Source organism: Zeus faber, assembly GCF_960531495.2.
Source record: "Zeus faber genome assembly, chromosome: 8".
NCBI lineage: Eukaryota > Metazoa > Chordata > Actinopteri > Zeiformes > Zeidae > Zeus > Zeus faber.
The window spans coordinates 4,371,166-4,378,050 of NC_137195.1; positions in this window are offsets into that span (position 1 = coordinate 4,371,166).

Below are 6,885 nucleotides of genomic sequence, written 5' to 3' on the forward strand. Positions count from 1 at the left end.
TCCTTCTTTCACCACAAGCCCCCGAAAGTATGACTGGAATAGCCCGACGCAGCAGATATTTCACAGAGGTTCGAACCTGTTTTGTCTTGTGCTGCTGTTCCAAGACTACACAGCTGTGTAACACATGGGATTGCAGGCTAGGAGAGTGAGACAGCAAAACCACGGGCGCTCTACACCGTCAGTGTCAGGGCACAATACCCTGTCTCTCTCTCAAAGACCCCCCAAAAAAGGTGTCACACGGCAGATTAATGGGATTTAAGGATCTGTTTTGAGATTTCTGGAGTTTATTTTCTGACCTTTACTCCAGCTTGTGTGAAGAGTTTATCCAATCCTGGTCATTTCATCCCCAGTAAAGTATATTATCAAGTGATTTTGACTTGATAATGATCATGTACTTCAAACTGAGCTCAACTCACAGAAGCAGGTTTATTGCAAACGGTTTTTTGATTTGTTCTCGGGAGCTGGAGCTGGTTGTGAGTCTGAAATCAGCAGCAGAGCCAAAACGTTGGCTCTTAAGTGCCCTATATGAAAAAGAAAAAGATCTAGGAGGCATCAGATGGGCTGGGATGGACCTGATCTTCTCGGGTCCAAGAAATCTCCGGTTAGCTGCTGTTTTGATAGAGGCTTCTATAGCTCTATTTTATCAGACAAATCAAGGGCATTCCAAGAGCCAATTAAAAAGCCAAAACTCTAAATAATATTTGTTTTGAGGAACTTTATAACCCCCCCCCCAAACCGTGTTTCAGCCATTCCCTACTGCCCTAGTCCCCCCCGTGGACCTTTCCCCTGGTGGACTACTGAAACCTTACACCTAGGACAGCGGGAGGTGTTGGGGGAATCTGCTTTGGTTTGCCCCAGCCACCCCCAACCCCCATCAACACTGCCACCTCCCAAAACAAAACCCAGTCTCAGAGCGCAGGGGATCCTATAGCTCCATCAGGTCGTAAATCAGGGGACCGGGCCTGTTCACCCCCACAACCCACCCCGCTCCCTCTCAAGCGTGACCAAGGGGGGGTTGGGGAGTTCAAGGGGGTTTAGCCCATGGGAAACCTAATCTGGAGGGATGGACCCTCTTCAAATAACCGGTTGACGTCAGGAGAGACAACAACGTCAGGATGTCTTGCTGGGGGTGGCCGTGGTGGTGGTGGGGGTCCACGGATCATATGAAACTCATAGGAAACGGAGACAAGAGGTTTTTTATGTGTTCTCCTTTCAGTGTGCGGTGGGGTCGACTGACCCACCATTGCGGCACAATGGGCAAGAGGCCAACTAGACGGGGCTCACCCGAAACCGAAAAAACAACTGACTGCCCATTGACAAAGCAGGACGAGCTTGGGTTTAGCTAAGTCACGCAGGTATTGTTTGTTTTAAAAAGCTGTCATACGAGCTTCCGTAACAAGACGTTCGCCCCCTGTAATTCCTACTTACAGGGAGTGTGAATCTGCTAATGCCATTAGCGACAGCTGCAGCGTCACGGGAGTCAAAGTGTCAAACCGTTGAGCAAACACTCGATCCCATCAACCAAAACATCAAATAAATACAACTAGAAAATGACTAATTGCATGCTATTGTGGGGTGCTTGGGCTGTAAATGATATGACCAAAGAAACATGGATTCCATTTCAGGTTGAGGCCGGAGCCTTTATGACAAGGTAACACCAGCACATTAAGGGGTTACCGCCACAGCACACTAATGCAATAACCAGAGGCTGACGGTCTCTACAGGGGGGCGAGAGGAGAGAAAGTAACGGTCGTTCTTGGTGACTGGTCCAGTCGTCCATCACAGAACAATTGAAAAATTCAGGGAGATTTCCAAAATTAATCCACCAGTGTCACCGACTTTTGATGCATCCCGTCACTGCCAAAAGCGAAGACGTCCTGTTTTCTATCTGACAGTTTAAATTACAGCCTTCAGACACATTACTGTGATATTACTGTGAAAGATTTCCTCTGGGCTAGGATGAGATGGGATGGATAGAGTAAACTTCTACTTCTTAAAGCTTTAAGTAAATGTTATAACAGCTGGGTACTTTGTCCAAGTGGTCACAACATGATGCACAGGAGAAGTAAGCTTCTGTAACAAGATGTTTAGCATATAGTATATATACATATATATATATATATATATATAAATGCTGAGCATAAAGGAGGCTTACACATAGAACGAATTGAGGTTGTCTTGCGACTACGCCCCATAAGGATAGCTATAGCCGATAAAACCCGTACATCTGTATCTAAGAGTGAAAAATCAGTATAATTGAGTAGAAAATCAGTCGTTATATGAGCATAGATTAAATGAGGAAATTTATGATCCAACAGTTATATAAGTGAGAGTTCGACAAAAGTGATTGAAAGAGTTCAAGAAAAGATAAATTGAGGATATCTTCTTCATGACCTCCTCCTTATTCATCTGTTTTATTTTCCCCAAACCTCAGCGACATCGTTCCCCTCCTCAATAAAACAAACGCATGCTTCACCAGAGTCAAAGCAGTTGACCCTGTCTCTCTGCGGCTGAGCCAGACAAAGAGGTGCGTTTGTTTCCAATCACGGAAGAACCACGCAAAACGCATATCCATTTTCTTTCCCGTCTAAAACCAGAACAATGTCTTCCCTGTTGTTCTATTCAAAAACAAACAGCCCGGACGGAGCTCCCCGCTGTGTTTTCCCTGCACATTGTCGGGCAGGGAGAGCGCGGCCTAATCATAGGTTGTGATCTATTCCCAGTCATGTGGGAACAAGAGACGTCAGGTCAACAGCTGGCGCTCTCTCCTCCTTATCCAGAAGGAAAACACCGTTCATCTGCACGTCCCGGCGCTGACATCCATCTGACTCCACGCGGCTCGCAGCACGACCCTCCACCGTACAGTCAGCTCATCGGTCACCTCTCCCGCAGGTTTTTCGTTGACTTCCTGTCGCTTTCAATCCTCCATGTTTCAGGCAAACTGGGTGAAACTCCCCCTGGAGAATGTGTTGTTTTTTTTCTTTCCTTCTCCAGATTGGCGCTTTGATGTGTCCGCAAGCAGTTAAATTTGTTTGGGAAAATGTACATTTGGACGGATCAACCGTCCGCAACTTTGAACTTCAAATGGAATGGGCGTGGCCTCCAGAGGCCCTTCCCCTCATACTCCCAAAAAACGGCATCTCCCACGGTGGGTGAACGCCCTGGAGCCGTGCAGTCTTACAGGCTCATTTCATTCTATTGTATATTGTTCTATCTTATGTCTTTAAATTGATTCTCTACGTTGATGAAATGGGTCGATTCAGTTCCATACAGAGCAGAGGGTAGAGGGAGGTCGAGTAGGGGTGGAGTAAAGTTAGATTACAGGGAGGGAGAGCAGAGGTAGTGTAGAAGTAGAGTGGAGGTAGAGTAGAGGTAGAGCAAAGGAAGAGTAGATGGATGTAGAGTAGAGGAAACTACAGGTAGAGCTATAGTAGAGGAAGAGTAGTGTAGAGGGAGGGAGGGTAGAGATGGAGAAGAGGAAGAGTAGACTGAAGCAGCAGAGTAGAAGTAGAGTGGAGATAGAGTAGGTGGTATAGCAAAGTCGATTTAGAGCAGAGAGAGGTTGAGTACGGATAGGAAGAGCAGAGGTATAGTAGAGGAAGGGAGAGTAGTGGTTGAGTCGAGATAAAATGGAGGCAGAGCTAGAGTAAAGGTCGAGTAGAGGCGGAATAAAGTGACACTACAGGGAGGTGGAGCAGATGGAGGTAGAGTAGAAGTAGAGGACAGGTAGAGCAGAGGTAGAGGGAGGTAGAGTAGAGCAGAGCAGAATAAAGGAGGGTAGAGTCGTGGTAGATGAGAGTATTGGAGAAAAGGTAGAGTACATTAGAAGGAGGTATAGTAAAGTAGAGCAGAGAGAGGTAGAGTAGAGGTATAGTAGAGGGAGGCAGAGTAGAGGAAGGTAGAGTAGTGGTTGAGTGGAGATAAAATGGAAGTAGAGAAGGAGCAGAGGTGGAGTAGAGGCAGAGTAAACCTACAGTAGAAGGAGGTAGAGCAGCGGAGAGGTGCAGCAGAGGTGGGTGTAGGTAGGCGTAGAGTAAGGGGAGAGTAGAGGTGAAGTTGAGGTTGGAGGAGGCGTCCCTGGCCCGCAAATCCCGTTGTTTTCCGGTCGAGGATTTGCTGTTCGATGCCACGTCCTGGTCGTACCAGTGTAGGATCACCAATCAACCATCAATCCACTGATCACAATTTTTGTCACATTTTGAGGACGACCTCATGGGGACAGGCGGTCCAGAGGAGCTCCCTGAAGAGCAGCGTCTGGGGGGTGGGGGTGGGGGCTGGGGGTGGGGTCCTCCCGGCTGCACGACGAGGACCAGGTGATTATAAAGCTCTATCTGCCCTGAGGCGGAGGCAGGAGGAGCCCCCGCCTCCCCTCGCGCTCTAATTACCAAGCGTTTATCTCCGGGGGAGGAGCGCCCTCACGTTCCCATGGAGCAGAAGGTGGTGGTGGTGGTGGTGGTGGTGGCGGCGGCGGTGGTGGAGGCGTCAGGGAACGGACAGGAAACAAAACATACGAACAGATTAAATGGGGCACTTGTGAGGATACCCAATGCAAGAACAAAATTGCACGGCTGGAGCGGTTCATTAGAGGGGTCGGCTCCAGAGCAGCAGCTCTGCGCTCGTCAGAACCAGCTTCACTCTGACGGTGACGACTGTTTGTCGTGACCAAAGGTTCGGCTCTTTTTTTTTTTTTTTTTTTTTTAGATTCGGTTCCCTTGAGTCACTCAGAAAACAGAGTTGTTTTTTTTTTCAGTGGGTTTGATACTCGATGGCCGAGAGTCAGAGGAGTGGGTTCGGCTCTTGGTCGTGAACGGAATTCTCTCGAGGAATCATTTCATTCTGTCAGGGTGATTTACTTTAATGCAAAGAATAAATCCGTCACATTCAACATGAATCACGCCAAATACCTCGGCCTGTACATCCGTGGACTTAAGATTTCGTCCCGTTTCGCTGGAGTGACTCCTTAATCCCGAGTCATTTAAAAGAGTTGCTCACTACAAACGAAAATGCTCACAAGTCGTGCATGGCTGTCAGCAGACCATAATGATAAGCACAGTTCTTCATGACTCTGAAGTTTTCATGGTTTACGGGGTCGTCGCGTCGCCGTGGCGGAAAAAAGTTGCGAAACACTGTTCTAAACCATGCCTTTCCTTTTTAGTTGTTTATAGGTCGATACACCTAAGAATAAGTATACACCTATACTTAAGGATAGCTACTCTAATACTCTATACTTTATGGAAGTATGCGCGTACTGCTGTGCACAGCATCTGCTGCTCCGACCTCCGCCCCCATCAAAGGCGACCAGAGTGTTTAGCCTCGCCCACGCGCAGCCTCGCGGCGCTGGGGTTAGCCGCTGCTAATTTAACCCCAGTCTGGTCGGCAGGGGCGAGGGTTGGGCCTTCGCTCGGGCGCCACGCCGGGTGGGAGCTCACCCTGGCCAAAGCCGCCGGTGAGGGCCCCCGCGAGAACCGCAGAGGGCCCACCCCGGATACCTCATCCACGGCGGCGTCTCATCGCATCCCCCTGGAAGCCTGTCGGTCATTCCGTGTCACGTTCCATTCAGTCGTGCTGCGCGGTGGTTTCTCAACGTGGGGTGTGGGGACCTCCAGGGGTCCATCAAGAGTTCACTGTTATTTCTGTATACATGTACTGTACATGTACTGTACCTACAGTACGGGCGGGGAGGTTTAGACCATCATGTCCGGCAATAAAAATCTTCTTAGGTTGGGGTCCCAGAGACGAAAACGTCAAATCAAATGGGGTCTGTGGCCGAATCTACTCTATCTAAGAACTATAAAGCAGGAAGCTCTGTCTGTCTGTCTGTCTGTCTGTCTGCCTGTCTGTCTGTCTGTTTTTCGGTTATCATGTCCTTTATCTCAAGAACCGTCCATCCCATCTACTTCACACTTGGTGGGTGCTCGCTGGGAACCCAAGGACGTGCGGTGTCGAATTTGGTGCAAATGGGATTAATGTGTAGTATTAATAAAGTTATTAATTATAATTAATAATTATTAATAAAATCTTTATATAATTATTATGATTAATTAATTAAATAGTGTAAAAATATATATTTAACAGTAAACTTATAAACAGCGGGTTAAACATTTTGAAACAGGCATGCATTAGAAAGTCTTACATTTTGAACGGGCATGCTGAGGACTGAATCATTGACATTTTGTTAAACTGCCATTCAAATGTCTTTGAAAGTCTTACATTTGGAACGGGCACAAACTAGTATGCATCAAATTGAGCGTCCTTGATATATAAACCGTTGAGAATGACTGATTTAGGGGACAGATACAGGTATTACTCAGAGCGGCTTAAACTGAGTCAGTGGTTCCAAACTCTGGCCCCGGGGCCCAGCGACGTGACCGGACCTGGGATGGCAGGTGAATGTTTACTAGCGGTGCTTGAGGTCGTAAGGAAATGAGTTGAGAACGCACACCTCAGTGGTCCCCTGCAAGGCACTTCAGAACAAGCAGTAACATCAGAGCGAGTCCATCCGTCACCAAGGAACATGGCCTCCCACCTGCTTTAAATGGGAATTTTCAAATTTCCATGTTCCGCTCCTGTAATTACATTCTTCGGCGCATCAAAGTCAGGTCTCGGGTCTTAGGGCCTGTATCTGGACTCGCTGGGCCAGGAGGAATGTGGGGTCATGCTCAGCATTCTGTGCACGGTTCCAGTTATGCAACAACCTGGTTTCCTTCCAGTACTTCAGACAGAGGGTTCAAATATTCATCTTTGAATCTAAGTGAGGAGCGAAACAAGGCCTAACTCCTGTTCCTCCGTCGCTACTACCTCACTGTGCCCCCTGCCTCCCCGTCCGTCTGCCCGGTTGGAAGATAAGAATGAGTCATTTAGTTGACGCAGATTGGTGCATTAGTA